Below are 15,444 nucleotides of genomic sequence, written 5' to 3'. Positions count from 1 at the left end.
CTTTATAAGCAGGTGGTATAGCTCCTTTGGAGGGTTAAATAGCCTCCACCCTGGTAACTGAAGGCCTTGATGCACTGGAGCTGCTGAGCCACTCCATCACTGTCTGTTGTGCTGTTGTTGCCTATGCAACAGCTCCACAGCATGGACACCCCACAGTGGGGCCCTTCCTAGCCTGAGCAAACCTGAGTCTGTACTGCAGCTGGCTCTGAACACTGCGGCTCCCCTGGCTGCGATAGACCATTACTAGAACATGGCTGGGAGACAAGCATTTGTCCTTTGCCTGTTCTAACTGCACACTTGGGCTGTGCTGCATCTTCTCCACTGTCTAGCCTGAGATGTGCAGAAGACCACAGACCTCTGAGAAAGGAAGGCCTCCCCTTACACCTTCCATATATGAAGGGTTAAGAGTAGCAATACAGAGCCCAAAGCTTTATCAAGCAGTGGTTATACTGACTTTTCCCTCTTGTCCTCACAAACCCTCAGGGTTTCTGCTCACAGGCAAGGAGGCAGGAGTGCCAAACAGTTTAGCTGAGGTCACAGAGCAGTACAGAGTCTTGCCCTGAGGTAAGCTAGGCCTTTTGTCTTCTTCATTTTGTTAGAACTGAGCAAAATGTGAGAGGAAAAGATAAGTCTTATGAAAAAATATTTCCTGTTTTCTTCTTCCTCTTCATACATGTTCTCCAGGTTGGTCTGGATCACAACAGAGCACAAAGTATTAAGAGAGAGGGGTCTTTCTTTTTCTTTGCCCTGATCTAGTTGAAGATGTCCCTACTCATTGCAGCAGGGTTGGACTAGATGACCTTTAAAGGTCCCTTCCAACCCAAACCATTCTATGATTCTATCATTCTATGAGGCAGCAAGAGAGGCTGCCCAGCAAGGGAAGGTGAGACAGGAGCCAAGGGGACCACACAACTGGAAGGACAGTAAGCTCACCAATCAGTGACACAGTCCCACAATACCTCTGCAAGGAGAGCGGCACATGTCAGGAGGCAATTACCAGGGTCAGCCACTGTCCTGGGATCATCAGGCAAATATGTAATTACAAGGCAATTACAAGAACTGCATGGGGAGAGTGAGCATGTCCATGTCCCACAGGTTCATCATCTCCATAGTAAAAGGGGGACCTCTTGAAATTCACCGTGTGTATGAGGTGGTGTTCACCTATTCTATTTACATACCTAAATGTGAGATATCTAATCCGCCTGTGTCCTTCTCCAAGTCAATGGCACCTTCTGATCATGCTTGAAATAACGATCTAAGGTAGAGTAGATGGCTTAGCTGCAGAGAAGCCAATCTCAGAGCTACATGCCCAGCTCTTGGATGTCTGAATTCAGCAGAGATGAGAGCCAGCTTGGATGCCCAGTTCTTCTAGGCTTGTCTGAGAGCTCAGGCCTTGACCCTCTGTGACTGGAGACATGGGTCCTAGCCTTAAGATTTGCTCGGGGCTGACTGAACAGCCAGTGGAAGAACAACACATGGCTGTACTACAGATTCCTGAGCCTGCAGTCAATCATATTACAGTGGGCCTGCAGCTCCTTTTGTGAGTGCCTTTATTTTGAAAAAAAGCATGAGATGAGGAAGAGCCCATTGAAAGAAATATGCCATCTCTCTTGTTCTTTTAATGGCACTGGGAAACCCTACCATCAAGACTACAGTTCCATTTCTTGCTGCCTGGAATGATTCCACAAAATCTATCCAGGAGTGAAATAAATTTCTGGGGGAGAGGAAGCTGACATATATTACTATAAATACTCCTAAAGCATGTTCTAATAAATGTAGTAACATATAGATGCAATGAGTCTGAGACAAGAGAGGTCCAGTAAGGTGGCTTGCACATAACTGTGTCCCAGAACACTGAAAGATCTTGTGAGGTACCAGCAGGCACATGGTCTCTAAGCATACTGTTTATGTGAGTATGGCCACCCTCTTTTCACATTTAGACCATCGATTGTAGTGAAGTTAATAATGGGGGAGTACAAGTGTTAATAAAATGTGATGTATCATGAACACTGAATAATTTTTAATTGGTACTAATTAAAATGACACTTAAAGTTAAATCTGGCACCATCATATGATGAGTGGAAAGAAACAGGATCCCTTTGCTCTGTATGAGTTTACTCTCTATACATGTAGCACACACACTAAATGTTAAAGACAAGAGAACCAAACATAGTTGAAAGCATAAACCCCAAATACTGGGGAGGGGGAAGTCTTCCATGTACCAGCCTCTCTACAATTTCATATTTTCAGCCTAGGAAAGAGACTATTGGAAAGTCTCATCCTTACTTATTGCTGCTATTAGGTGAAAGACGGTTGTGTGGTAAAGAAAAATATATTTTACTCAAAGTGCTTTCTCCAATTTAGATTTTTTTTAATTAGGTGTAAAATTGAGTGAGCTTGTTTTTAATGCCATATGTAAAGCATGAAATTCACTGCCTGCAGGGGACTAGCTGGTAATTTCACTTAAATTCACCCTTAAGCACTGTCTAATCCTTATGACTATGCTCCAGGCAGGGGGAATTGAGGGACAGGGGGAACTGAGGGGCCAAGTCCCCTGGCTCAGTGACCACCACAAAGTCTGGGCAACATGACTGTACATATAGGGATGTGTTCAAAGTGGTGCACAGGGGATATTCTGTGGAGTCCCTAAAAGCAATGGGTGCTTATATTTCAACAACTGATTGAAACAAGAGTGACTCGGAAGGTTTTGTAGCAGGTGGTAAATCTAAGTGTAGGCTGCTAGGCTCTTCTCCCACCTACTGACACCTCTTCAGCAACAAAGATACAGATGAGCATGCTGGCTGAAGCTCCCATCTCTCTCTGCAATGAGAACAGCTGCTACAGTCCAAACTGTTTCTGTCACTCAGAGGGGGTGTTAATTTCTTCAGCACGCTGGTACGCATGTGGGGAGCTGACTACTCCAAGGCGCTGCTTCTCACTGGCTGCTGAAACGCACCTTAAAGTGTCCTGGATGCTTTCCAAACATACCATAATGCCTATCATGACTCCACCCTGCAGATGCAATTGTCTTCGCTGTAAGGTTGATGGTGATAGAGCCATTGATTGATAGTGACAGAGCCACTGGTTGTTTTGCATAAAGAAAGATGCTGGCTTTCATACAGATCAGTCTGTGTGCAGACATTAGAAAAGACAATTTTTTACTTCTACTGTTCACATCACCAAGACCAGGGATCAGTGCCATGTTCTTTGGGTCCTTGATTTACAAACTCTTACAGGCAGAGTTAACTTTAATGGGCTATAAGGAGCATTGCGAGTAATTAGACTAGTACTTTACAAGCCCTTCCTTAACAAACATTCATTGAAACAAAACATTGCTTTGTGGAGAGAACTGCATCTTTCACAAGTTTTATACAGTGTCTCCGATTCTTGTGTGCTGTCCCAGAAATCTTTGCCTCGTCCTGTGATGCAGGAATGGCCTCTGCTGCTCTTCCCACTGTTGCTGGTTCCAGGTTGTTTTTTGAAAGTAAGATGGGGTATCAGCCCATAAAGACCTTAACAGTGCCCAACTTTCAAAAAATGCTTAGATCCCCTCCTTGAAAATCAGACCTTTGAAATTGCCTCAGGTCAGGCAGTACAGACTTGCCCCCAGATTGCTGTTGTTGGAAGAGTATCAGGCAGTGTTCATTTCCTCCATTACCCTTCCCTCCATGCCATGCCTACTGGCTACACATTCATAGTGTAAATCACTTTTGGTACAAAAACTTGATCTCCCTTCATCATTTCATGCCATGCTTTCTGCAGCTAAGGAGCAATGAAGCCAAGTTTATTGATATTATAACTAACAATCAGCTTTTCCTTTCTGTGTTGTTTTCCACCCTGTTCCTCTCACGTCCTTGAAAAGTCTCGCCTTCTCTGCCTTTATTTAGAATCTTCATCTGATTCTCAGCTTTCCATCCTTCTCTTCTATTCTCTCTCCTGTCCTCACCATTCATTCATCTTCTTCTTTCAGCCTCTTATTCACTTGTTACTTGGAGACGTCTCACTCTGTATTATGATGAGTGCACTCTAAAGTTGTTGACTTTTAGGCCAGCACTTCATTTGGTGTAAATCACTAAAGCTCCATGGAATTCAGCAGAGCTATGCGCATTTATAGTGCCAAGAACATCAGTCATTTTCTTTTCCTCCTTGTGTTACAGCGTTTATCAATACCTCCCTTTGTCTCCTCCTACTCTTAGAAGATGTTCTCTTCAACTTGCCATGGTCTTGCTCTACAGGACCACAGACATTTGTCCTCTTGCTGTTTCTGGCTCTGGAGGTAACCCTACATATTATCACATTCTCCATGGCTCTGCTCAGCATCCTAGCTTTGTTTTTTCATAGCCTGACTTTTATTTGTGGTCATTCTACCATGACAGCCCTCACTGGTGTTACTAATGACTTGCACATAGCTAAATCCAAACATCTCACTTCTATCCTCTTTTCTGTTCTTTTCAACTCTACCTGTCCAGTCTTTTATCCCCACTTGGATGATTAATTCAAATTAAGTGTCATCGAGAGAGGAAAATTCACCATCAGAGATCTTCTCCATTTAAATGAGCAGCAAAGCTCCCTTGACTGTACCATGGAGCCAGAGATTCACTTATAGACCCTTCAATGTCTCTTTTCCTTCACTGTGTGTAGTAGTGTCATCATCCCAGTCAAACCAGGAGCTTTGGTATTATTTTTAAGAAGAAAATTTTAGTTGTTAGTTCTCCTGTTCTGATACAAGATTGTCCTGCATCATGTGGACAGCTCTGAATCCCTGACCAGTGTGTCTTGTATCTCCCACCTAGGCTGTGCTGCTCTTGAAAAATTCCTTTTATGCGCTTTGAGCTTACAGCAATGCATAGCCTTGCTTCTCCACAACTATCAGACCCTTACTTTCTCTTTTCTTCAGATCATTATGATGGTTACTACATCGCATTCATAATATACAGCAGTAGCCTGAGACCCCTGTCAGGATGAACATTTTGCTGTGCTGGTGATGTAAAACTGACAAGTTCCTCTAGCCCCATAAGTTTATTGGGCTGACAGTACAAAATATAATAATGTTGTTTTTCATGTTCCCTACTTCCCCTATCTCTGTTTTCTATTACAGTGAGATCTTCTTTGCATTTTCTGAATACTGCATGTCTAACCCTTGAGGTCTCTCGATTTCTCCTGTCATACCAGCAAGTATTTCTATCTTGTTCAGTCCTTGGAAGTGCCCTCTCAGAAGTTATGTTTTTTCCTTTCTACTCTGTTACAGTATTTGTGCCAGTGATCTGAGGTTGCTTCACACTTTGGAGTCAACAATTACTTGGATTGTTTCAATTCACTTGGTTTTATCTCCCCCTTCACAACTCCACAGTTTTAGATGGGGTTACATCTGCTCTTTTCCAAAGGCTGACTATCATCTTATTACATGGAATGAAGGATTTACCTACAAAGGGGCGGGAAGATTTGGTCTCAGATGAACTTATGTTCTATAATGTTATACAGCATTGCATACAGTATTTTCCTCCTAGGAGAGAAATCCCTGTGCCAGGATCAAATGCCAGGACCAGCAAAATCCTTCCCAGAAGTTGTCAGGTAGATGCTGTTCTGTTTCATTTCTGTTTGGAAATGGGTGATGCTGAAGCAAACCCTGGCTCTGAAGAGCACTGTGCTCATGAAAACCTCTGAACTTCTGTGTTGGCTTCTACTAGCTGAGAGTGCCACCTCCAAACTGCTACCTACCCAGAGGCGACAGACTACCTCAGTCGGCCGTTGAAGTTATCCCACAATGGCTCTGTCCCTGTCTCATAGGCAAAGTTGTAAGCCATTTTTCTAAAACAGTTCTGATATCTTGAGACAAACACCAAATTGCAAAATGTTACTATAATTCCACTAAATGCTTCACTATTAAGCAACATCTTTCTGTTATTCACAGATGGTAAATTAACTATAGCAGCAAAGTTTTTCTGTTGCTCTTACACACTGATATTTCACATCCTTCTATGTCATCTTCAGACATAATTTTCCCTCTCTGTCTTCATCAGACATTAACTATGCAACTTAGTTGTATAATGTTATGTGGGGATGCAAGACCTTTCATGAATGCGATCTTTTCAGTACCTTTGGTCTTAAAAGTTCCTCTCTCCATCATTTTGAACACTTTGAACATTTTGTATAGCATTTGAGGATTACACCTGTGAAGCTACCATACATGAAGAAGTGGCATTGCATTTTGACTACTCTTTCATGCCCAAGAAAATTACTTAGCTGTCTTTTTTTAGTGCTCAACTTTCCAATGCCCCTCTATATTGAAATAATATCTTGTTAGTGCCCTTCACTTGCGGACCTCAAACAGTACAAAGTATTTTAAATCTCCTTGGGGAAGTGATGCCTAATGTAACTCTCTCTTAAGGCCAATGGGACTCTAATGACAGTGCATCCAACACTCAGTGCTTTATAGACACAGTGAAGGAGCCCTCAATGCTTTTTAGGATGCACCACATTTATAGATCCAGATATAAATGCTGCTTTCAGAAATTACATGGGTTTGAACCACTCATAACTGTAGATCTCAAAAGAACAACTTGCCACTGAACTCCTGTCCACAGAACTGACAGATTAAAAGCTGTGTCCATTATTGAGAGTTTCGCACATGTCACTGTGTGTGGGACCACAGTACTTGGTAGAGAGATCTGTAGAATAATGATGTGGAGAAGGAATCTTTACGAAATTCCTCCTGATAAAAGAAACAGCTGCTGAGCCCTATTTTCTGGAAGCAGTCCACCAAAATGGAATGAAACTATATCAGTCCTTCCCCATTAGTTGCCTGTATGTCTATGAGCGCTTCTGTAGTCTTAAACACAGTGCCTGAATCACCAGAATGCGGACAGCCTGTCTCATATTTCAGTAAGAAGCTTACCTGACAATAGTTTTCAGGGATCCCAAATCCTGTCGTGGTCAGAAGCCAGATGGGGAAGGGATTGGGAATGTATTCAGTGCAGCCCTAAAAAGCTGATTTGTAATGTCTTACTGAGAATATTGGTTCTGTTCTGGTATGGCTGTGCTTGCCTACCCTTTTTTCCCCTTTTCCATTTTCATGCTCCTGTTTAAGTTTCCTTCATGTTTGTATTCTGAGTGTAATGGAAGCAGCATTACAGACTATTCCTATCATGTTTTCAGTGTATGTATGGTGAGAAAAATATCTATTAACCTTGGTATGTAAAACAGTTATTCACTGTCTGTCAAGACAAACTCTTTCCCTGAATTACTGTGCCTTTCATGCTTCACTTAAAGGGAAATGCACTCAAGGACCATTTCTGTATTGTTACTTCATTATAAGGCAAACTATTATCCTTTAAAATATTGGTCTAAGGTCCGTTTACAGTAGAAGGTAGTGTGCCAGGCACCCTGCGTAAAGCATACACAGCAACAAATTCAGTCCAGGACAGATGGAGTATTCTGCTACATGCCAAGCTAGGATATATGTGGCTTGCTACTAGTGGGCATAAGACATTATAAAAAAAAGAACTGAAAAAATTTTCTGTCAGGTTGCATTGCTGTAAACACTTTCAACCCTCCTACATTTGCAGGGCTGGCTCCCGTATTCAATCAAAAAAAAAAACCAACCAACAAACTTTTCCCCATTTTTCCAAGCACCAAACAAAGCACTTGGGAAATAAATACAAATAAATTTACAGACTTAAGTCAACATTTCAGAAAAAAACAAGGAGGGTTTTCAGAAAAATAGTTTTGTTTCAGAAAAGCCTTATTCCAATATCTTTGCTTTCACAGTGAGGAGCAGACACACCCTGGAATTCAGTGCTGGGGACCACGTTTGCAATTGCACAAGGTCCCTGGAAGGGGCTGAGCTCCCACGGTGTGAGGTGCTCTCTTGGGAAGGTTTGTCTTCTCCACGCTATCCAAGTAGGCTGCCTTTCTTTCCTGCCATTGTCAGCAGTCATCAAGTGTTTGCTTGGCATACTGGACTTCTGTTCCCAGACTTTAAATGTAGCCTCTTCAATATTGAAGCACAGGGTGGTGAGTTAACATCAAAATGTTCAAGTCCTGGTTTGTTCCCTGCTTCTTTACTGCCTTGTCCCTTTCAGTTGAATCTTTGCTGCTTACTAAATTCAGGTTCATACTCACAGCTGGATCTCTGTTCCGCTCCTTTTCATGTACACAGCTGCTTCCTTTGAGGATAAGGGTAATCCTAAATAAGATGAGCAGAGGAACCTGGGGCTTAGGTCTTCAGCTGGAATGAGACTTCATTGCAAGCTTGTGACCCTCACATTTTGTAGCAAGGACACAAAACTTCGACTAAGCCACTTTAGTGTTGAGGTCCATCAGTATTTTTCCAGATGTCTTTGCAAATGTTCATAAGGACAATTTCACAATTCTCTAGGAAAAATTCTTCAGGAGTAGATGGTACTGTGTAATGTTCCCACAGAATTCCTAGAAGAACACAAGAGCAGTACCTTTGAGGACAAAATAAGTTGAGTTTATGTTTTCTCCAGGATTGTTCATTCAAAAACAAAGCCATCCAGGATGATCTTTTCCGTGCACCACAAGCCAAAATCATTTAACAGACATTATAAAGCCTGCAGCTACTGATGTGTTCCTGTCTATCCTGGGGAAACTTGCAAGAGCATGCTTGCTCAATGTTCAAAAGGACTTTTGCCACAACCTGGTCTGGTGCAGTGCAGAAATCCAGCTGTTAGCAATGCTGTGCATAAGCATGTGGATGGTACAGCCCAGACAGAGGATGCTAATAGAGCACTTGGGATTTGCTGAGGAATGCATGAACAGGGCTCAGAACTGCAAGAGTGTTATTATAGCATCACTGACTGGACTGCTGATTAACGGTCCATGCTTTCATGGCCTTTGCATCATTTTTTAGAGATTTAGAAATCGGCCTTGATGGAAGAATTCATTTGACTGTGGTCTGTTGAGGTCATCTGCCTTAGCTGTGGGAGATGTGAGGGGAAGAAAAAGATATGGGAGCTACCCAGCTGAGTCAGACCCAGGCCTATCCTGTCCAATTACCAGTTTCTAAAGGCAAAAAATGAGGGAAAGAGGATGGGTCCCCTGTAACTTTAATCTAATTTACTAACACAACAGACATACAGAAAATCAGTCACACTTCCTACTCAACTGATTGGATTCACACTGGTAAAGCAAGAATCCTGAAGTTTTATATTCTTCTGAAGTTCAGGTTCTAAAGCGGAGAAGTGTCAAACTGCTACTGGTTTCAGTGCATCATGTGGTACAAGCTTTTCTTTCCTGGCAAGGCTGCAAAGACAGTGCATAGAGCCACACAGGGCTCAAACTGGGCTACAATTGCTATTGCTGTGCTAGCACTTTTGCCAGCACTGCATTCTGCAGCTCCCAGGCAGGCAGCAGAGTGGCTAGAGCACAGCTTGCTCTGTCAGTGTCAGTGGAGGAGTGTTCCCATAACTCTGCCTCACCAATGCTACAAAAAAAAAGTAGGTGCATGAGTTGACTGTGTTTTCCAGCTAGAGGTCTGTTGTGGTTTAACCCCAGCCAGCAACGAAGCACCACAAAGCCACTCAGTCATTCCCACCCAGCAGGATGGGGGAGAGAATCAGAACAGTAAAAGTGAGAAAACTCAGGGGTTGAGATAAAGACAGTTTAATAGGTAAAGCAAAAGCCACACACACAAGCAGAGCAAAACAAAACAAGGAATTCACTCACTACTTCCCATCGGCAGGCAGGTGTTCAGCCATCTCCAGGAAAGCAGGGCTCCATCATGCGTAACAGTGACTTGGGAAGGCAAACTCCAAAAGTCACCCCCTTCCTCCTTTTTCCCCCAGCTTTTTATTTCTGATCATGACGTCATATGGTATAGAATATCCCTTTGGACAGTTGGAGTCAGCTGTCCTGGCTCTATCCCCTTCCACCTTCTTGTGCACCCCCAGGCTACTCGCTGGTGGGGTGGTGTGAGAAGCAGAAGAGGTCTTGACTCTGTGTAAGCACTGCTCAGCAATAATGAAAACATCCCTGTATTATCAACACTGTTTTCAGCACAAATCCAAAACATAGCCCCATACTAGCTGCTATGAAGAGAACTAACTCTATCCCAGCCAAAACCACACAAGGTCCCTGCATCTGACAGTTACCATCTAGCAAAAATACTTGTAAGGAAAGTCAGCTGTTTCATAGTACAGACATTGGCATACCCTGAGGTCAGAGATATGAATTACATTATCTCTTTGGATTGGAGCCTCTCTGCTTGTTCACATCATGGCTGGGATGGAGAGGTCACTGTATGCAGGGCAAATACGTGGGCCTTACATGCATAAAATAGTAGCATTCGGCTCAAACTGGAGCCTGGACAGCTGATGGAGCTTGATACAAGGTAGAGAGCCTTTAAGCTTCAGGTCAGTCTACCATTTGCCAGCCATTCAGTGACCTGAATGAAATTAACACATGGTCTTAGGCCCTGATTCCGCACAACTAGAGTCAATGTAGCTCCACTGTGAGAAGGCACTGAGGTCCAGCTCTTGGTAGACAAGTGTCCACAGCAGGCACAAACATGCATAATCTGTGCACTGGTGATAATCATGTCAGAAAGCTCCCTATCACCAGTGCAGGCTGATATCAGTCCTCATCAGACATATTTCAGGACCTGGAATCCTCGCATACAAAAACCTTCATAACTCCTTATGAAACATATCAATAAAGTAAAGATAATCCTGTTTAATTTAAGAGATACTTCTCCCCCTCGTTAAACTACTTAACAGATTAAAGGCCAAATGTTTCAAATCAATCATACACTACAGTAACATTACCTCAGTACTCCTACAGAGTGGTACTGTACTGCTAAATGTCATTGCCCTTCAATAGAATGGATCTTCACAAATTGGAATTATTTTCATCTTACTTATTAACCACTGTAACAGTACAATACTTCCATAAAATTAGATTAATTTTTCAACTAATACTGATAACTATGGCAAATGTTGGGGCAACACTATGGCAAAACTATAGGGCTTTATGTTCTGAAAACATTCTTCCTAGTTGAAGAGGACACCTTTATACTCACATAAATGTTATTGTAAAGAGGTATGAATGTTATTAAAAATAACAAACTATCACAATATTTTACACAGTGTAGAGTGTCTTTCTACTCCTCCTCATTCCCTTTTTGTATAAAAACAGGTTATTTCTATCTGGCTGCTATGTCAATTAATATAATGAATGATGCTATTAAAAGTTGGGGAAGAGATATTGAACTTTGTGCTCTGGGACACAGTTTCTGTCCTTTAGACATGAGCATCAGACCTGGTGGGATGATTTTCACCCTTGCCACAGTTGGTGCTTAGTAGTATCAAAAAAAGGATTCTGGACTAATGGGTCTCCAGCTGACCTGCTCCTGCAGCCTTCACAAAGAACATGGGCTATTCTTGACCAGGTAAAGCATTAGTGATTGCTACTCCACATCCTCCTGTAGAGTGGAATCCCCCAGCTGGGGGAAAAATCGGTGGATCTGACTTCATCTTCATGAGTGGTGGCTTGAAATCATGGGGACAAGGTCATTGCAAACCTAGTTCCTGTCTCTCTCATATGCAAATTTCCCATTTTTTGGATGTTGCTTTCTCTAACATAGACGTTAAGCACCATTTTTATTATTAGATTCATTGACCATGGACAGGAATCTCATACTTCTATATATCTATGCAGTACTGTTGGACACAGCTGCAGTGTGTTCAGTAGTCTCAGTGATGCATACATGCTCACTCTGAGGACAAGAAACTGCACAAGAGTGTACTTAGCAGGCAGTGTGACTATATGACACCTCTCTGCCTTATAGTTTTCTGCTGCCTGGGGGGAGAGAGAGAGACAAACTTACAATTAGCTCACAACAGTAGGGAGCTACTCTACTCTGCCTGTGTGCAGCTCTGCTGCTCTTGCTCAAAGGGTAAAGCAGTCCTGCCCACTTCTTCCACTTACTTAGGCAGATCTACCTGGAGCTTGCTAGAAGTCTCTCTTGCTGGAGGCTTTGTGGGAAGTCCTGTGCTTGCAGGAACTGTTACTCCCAGTCACAGAGCCATCTTATGCAGGTGCCTGTTGCTGTGTCCATTTGAGCTTGGCAGGTGCTGCCCAGAGCATTTTCCAAACAGGATATATAGTCTTTCCAAGGTAAGCATGGTGGCAACAGCCACATATTCCCCTGGCATTTCAGACACTGGGGACTTCTGGCAGGATGTGGAATGCCTGACATAAACATGACATAAATCATATTTACCTCTATCTTGCTTATTCCAGGTGGCTACTTACAATGAAGTATGCTGAACATGTTCCTGGTGATAAATTCTTCCACAAAGGGAGAAGAACTGCACCTCTGAACAGAGCAGTGCCAGCATGAGTGAGAGAAAGACAGGTAGGATGGCTGGAGTAGTGTAGCCTGTAGAACAAGACAGAGAACTACAGATTAGATAGTGGCTATACCTGAATACATTTGATGCCTGTATAAGCCTCAAAACAGCAAAGTTGGAGGATGTTGGTGCACACTGGGTAGCAGACTTCCACCTTCTCAGGAATGACCCTAACGTGGTCTTTTACATGTATTGAGATTTGTGGTCAATACCAGGTTAGTCACTGTTTTAAGCAAATGTCTCATTAATGCCTGAAGACCAAGGTGTCCAGTCTCCTGGTCCATTTGGATCTCTCAAATTTACAGGACAACATACTCTGTAAATTAAACTTTATTTTATGAGCTCATTAGGAAAGAAAACAAGCAAACATGACAAACAAGGACTGAATACCCTTTGTACAGACTAGTCTAACACATGACTGCAGGAGACAGCAAGCTGCAGGTGATAGTGGCTACATAATGACCTTTAGCGCTTTCTGGCCATTGTGTCCGACCTATGTGTTGCCCTCACTTTGACCTAATGGTGCTGCTCCCAGCATACATCAGGCCTTAGCATGAGCTGTGTGTTAGTCAACATCTGAGCAGAGTTGAGTGAATAGTCACACTCCACCCCATTATATTGGTGACTGGAGGTACTGTTACTCTTGCCTTGCTGGGGATAGGGTAGGGGAAAGTTTTGAGTACTTTCACTGAACTCTGTCTTCACAGTTTGTAATCAGGTAACGATGGTAAATGGTGAGATAAGTGATAAACACAGATATACAAGCATAATAATAAAAAATCTAATAAAACAGAACACAATAATACAATGATCACAGGATGTAAAATAAGATGCAATATGCCAGTTGCAGATGGTGTGTATCCCATAAAAATGTCACACCAATGACATCCAGCAGTTCAATTTCTGTTGCAATTCTGACAATCTGGCCAGTATCATCTTTGATAGCAATAGTCACTTGGTTTTGGTACGTAATAACTTTTTCATATCTGGTTATTAAGGTTTCCAGTTCTTCAATTTGAGAGTATACAGTGTCCCATATTGGTCTTAGCTTTTAAATGTGCATTTCAACATTGCAATAACAGGCCTACTTTTCTTCAGTGTGGTGTTCTAGTCGGTCTGACTGCACTCTGCTACCATTGCTCAGTAGCTATGACAATTATGCAGCTTCATATGGGGTTTAAATATTGACCATCATGTCTAATTGTCATTTAAAAGCTGGTCCATATTTCTGCTACCACTTGTTCAGAAGCAGTGGGACAGATGCACTGTGTTTTACAATGTGGGATAAAGCTGTATTATCTACTCCAAACAGTGTCACATTCTTCATCATAATTTGGAAGAGCTTCACAACATTCCTCTTCAGTGTGAGTTTTAATACAGCTGAAGACTAGTGTATCAGAAATTTAGGATGACTGAAGTTGTTTTATCTGGGTTTCTTGTGGGAAGCCTGTGCTATCACAGGGCAAAAATCTTGTAATTTGTGTAGAGCATGACTCTATCAATCAGGCTTATTCCAGAGCAGCAACTATAAGGAGGAAAAACATCCTCACAGTGATAAAGTAAAACATGTGATGAAACCGCCTGTCCTTCTGCCTGCACTGTGTCCCCCCCCTTTGTATTTCACATACTCATTTGAACTGCATACTTTTTCTGTACAAATCAAAACTTATTGCAGAAGAGTTACTTTACCTGCTAAAGTACGTGTTTCTGTTTTATTTTGGAGATTTCTCAGACATTGCTGAACACTATCACCAAAACACACATATGAAACATGGGTACTATTAAACACTATCAGGGAATTTCTTATAAGCTGCTATTTCTTTTCTCACTAGTGTTAATAACTGCTTGGCAGAACCTCAGAAGCGAAATCTGCTTCCATTTAGGAATGTCTCCCTTTGTAAATTTTAGTTATTGGATGTGGTGTGTCTTTAAAATGTTTGGAAAAAGAACAAGCATACAATTGTGCTAAATTTCTGTAGTATAAAATTATATATCTCTACTGGCCATCATGAATGATGCAAACTTACAGGAGGAAACATAGTAGAGGACTCCAGTGAAATAAACAAGCTTGTATTTGGTAAGCCTATGACTAATTTGGAATGGATGGGTGATGTGTACTGCCTTCTACTAACACCATCAAGATGACACCCTGGGATTCCTCAGAAGTAGCGCAGAGCACTCCCACGTACCATTAGAAGGCACTGTATAATGTTCATAGCTGATGGTGGTATCATCTGTGCAAGAGTGAAGTCCTGTATCCACATCTCAGAGCTCGGTACTTCAGGTATTAAAAGAAATGTTTAGCAATTGTGACAGAGGACTCTGTCAGAGCAGTTATATACCAGGCATATATAAACTTGTCACAGCCTTGCAAATCAGTTACAGCAGGCGGATGTGACAGTGTAACACAAGGCTCTTCAATTTTGTTAGCTGCATTAAGGTAACTGGAGCTGAAGAAAGAGAGAATAGGAACATCCCCCTGCCACCCCAAATCGTGGTGATGGAAAGGGTTGCCCACTTCCGGGGTAGGAGGGAGCAAGCAGACAGGAGAGCACAGCCCTACTTGCCTGCTGCTGCTCATGTGGAATGCAAGGGAAAGTGGACAAGGCCAGGGTCTTGCGTCTCCCCATGTAGTAAGGTGGTGCAAACCTTGAGCAAACTATAAATTTCCTTTCAACCTCCCCCTTCCTTCCCTTCCTAGCAGAAACTGCATAGCTGTGTCTACAGCTAATGTAGCAAAGACAAAGCTAGGCTTTTAGTTTTTAGCTACATCTAACCACTGTTTGCACTATCCATTGTGCTATCTATAGATAGTGGGTACCAATAGACCTACCAGGGGAAGAGGAGGAGAACACTTAGCAGATGTGGACTCATCTGTCCCCAGGACAAGTTTAACGATAAGAGAATGGCCTCAGCCCCAAAGCAGGAAATACAACAGCTACAAAAATGCAGCTGAAGTATTCTCTTGTGCTGTCTCTCTGGATTTGCGGCTGGTGCTAACAACATCATGATTGTGCACGTGCTATGAACTAGAGAAACCTGGTGGTGTCAGTTCAGACATTGATAGGTGTAG

At 42.4% G+C, this 15,444-nt stretch overlaps 1 long non-coding RNA gene across 5 annotated transcripts in view; it reads right to left on the bottom strand.

Moving 5' to 3' along the window:
• The window catches only part of LOC140651048 (uncharacterized), a 39,394-nt gene that overhangs the window by 11,432 nt on the left and 12,518 nt on the right, over positions 1-15,444 (bottom strand). For 4 of the 5 annotated variants that reach the window (XR_012042235.1, XR_012042238.1, XR_012042239.1 and 1 more), the window contains exon 2: positions 12,274-12,400. This is a non-coding gene — a long non-coding RNA (uncharacterized lncRNA). Of the gene's footprint in view, positions 1-12,241; positions 12,401-15,444 lie in introns of all 5 variants that reach the window. The other variant, XR_012042236.1, reaches the window with a different exon arrangement.

The sequence above is a fragment of the Ciconia boyciana genome, chromosome 4 (genome assembly GCF_034638445.1).
Source record: "Ciconia boyciana chromosome 4, ASM3463844v1, whole genome shotgun sequence".
NCBI classification, from domain to species: domain Eukaryota; kingdom Metazoa; phylum Chordata; class Aves; order Ciconiiformes; family Ciconiidae; genus Ciconia; species Ciconia boyciana.
The sequence above is the reverse complement of the archived record's forward strand: the minus strand, read 5'-3'. Positions and strand labels throughout refer to the sequence as shown.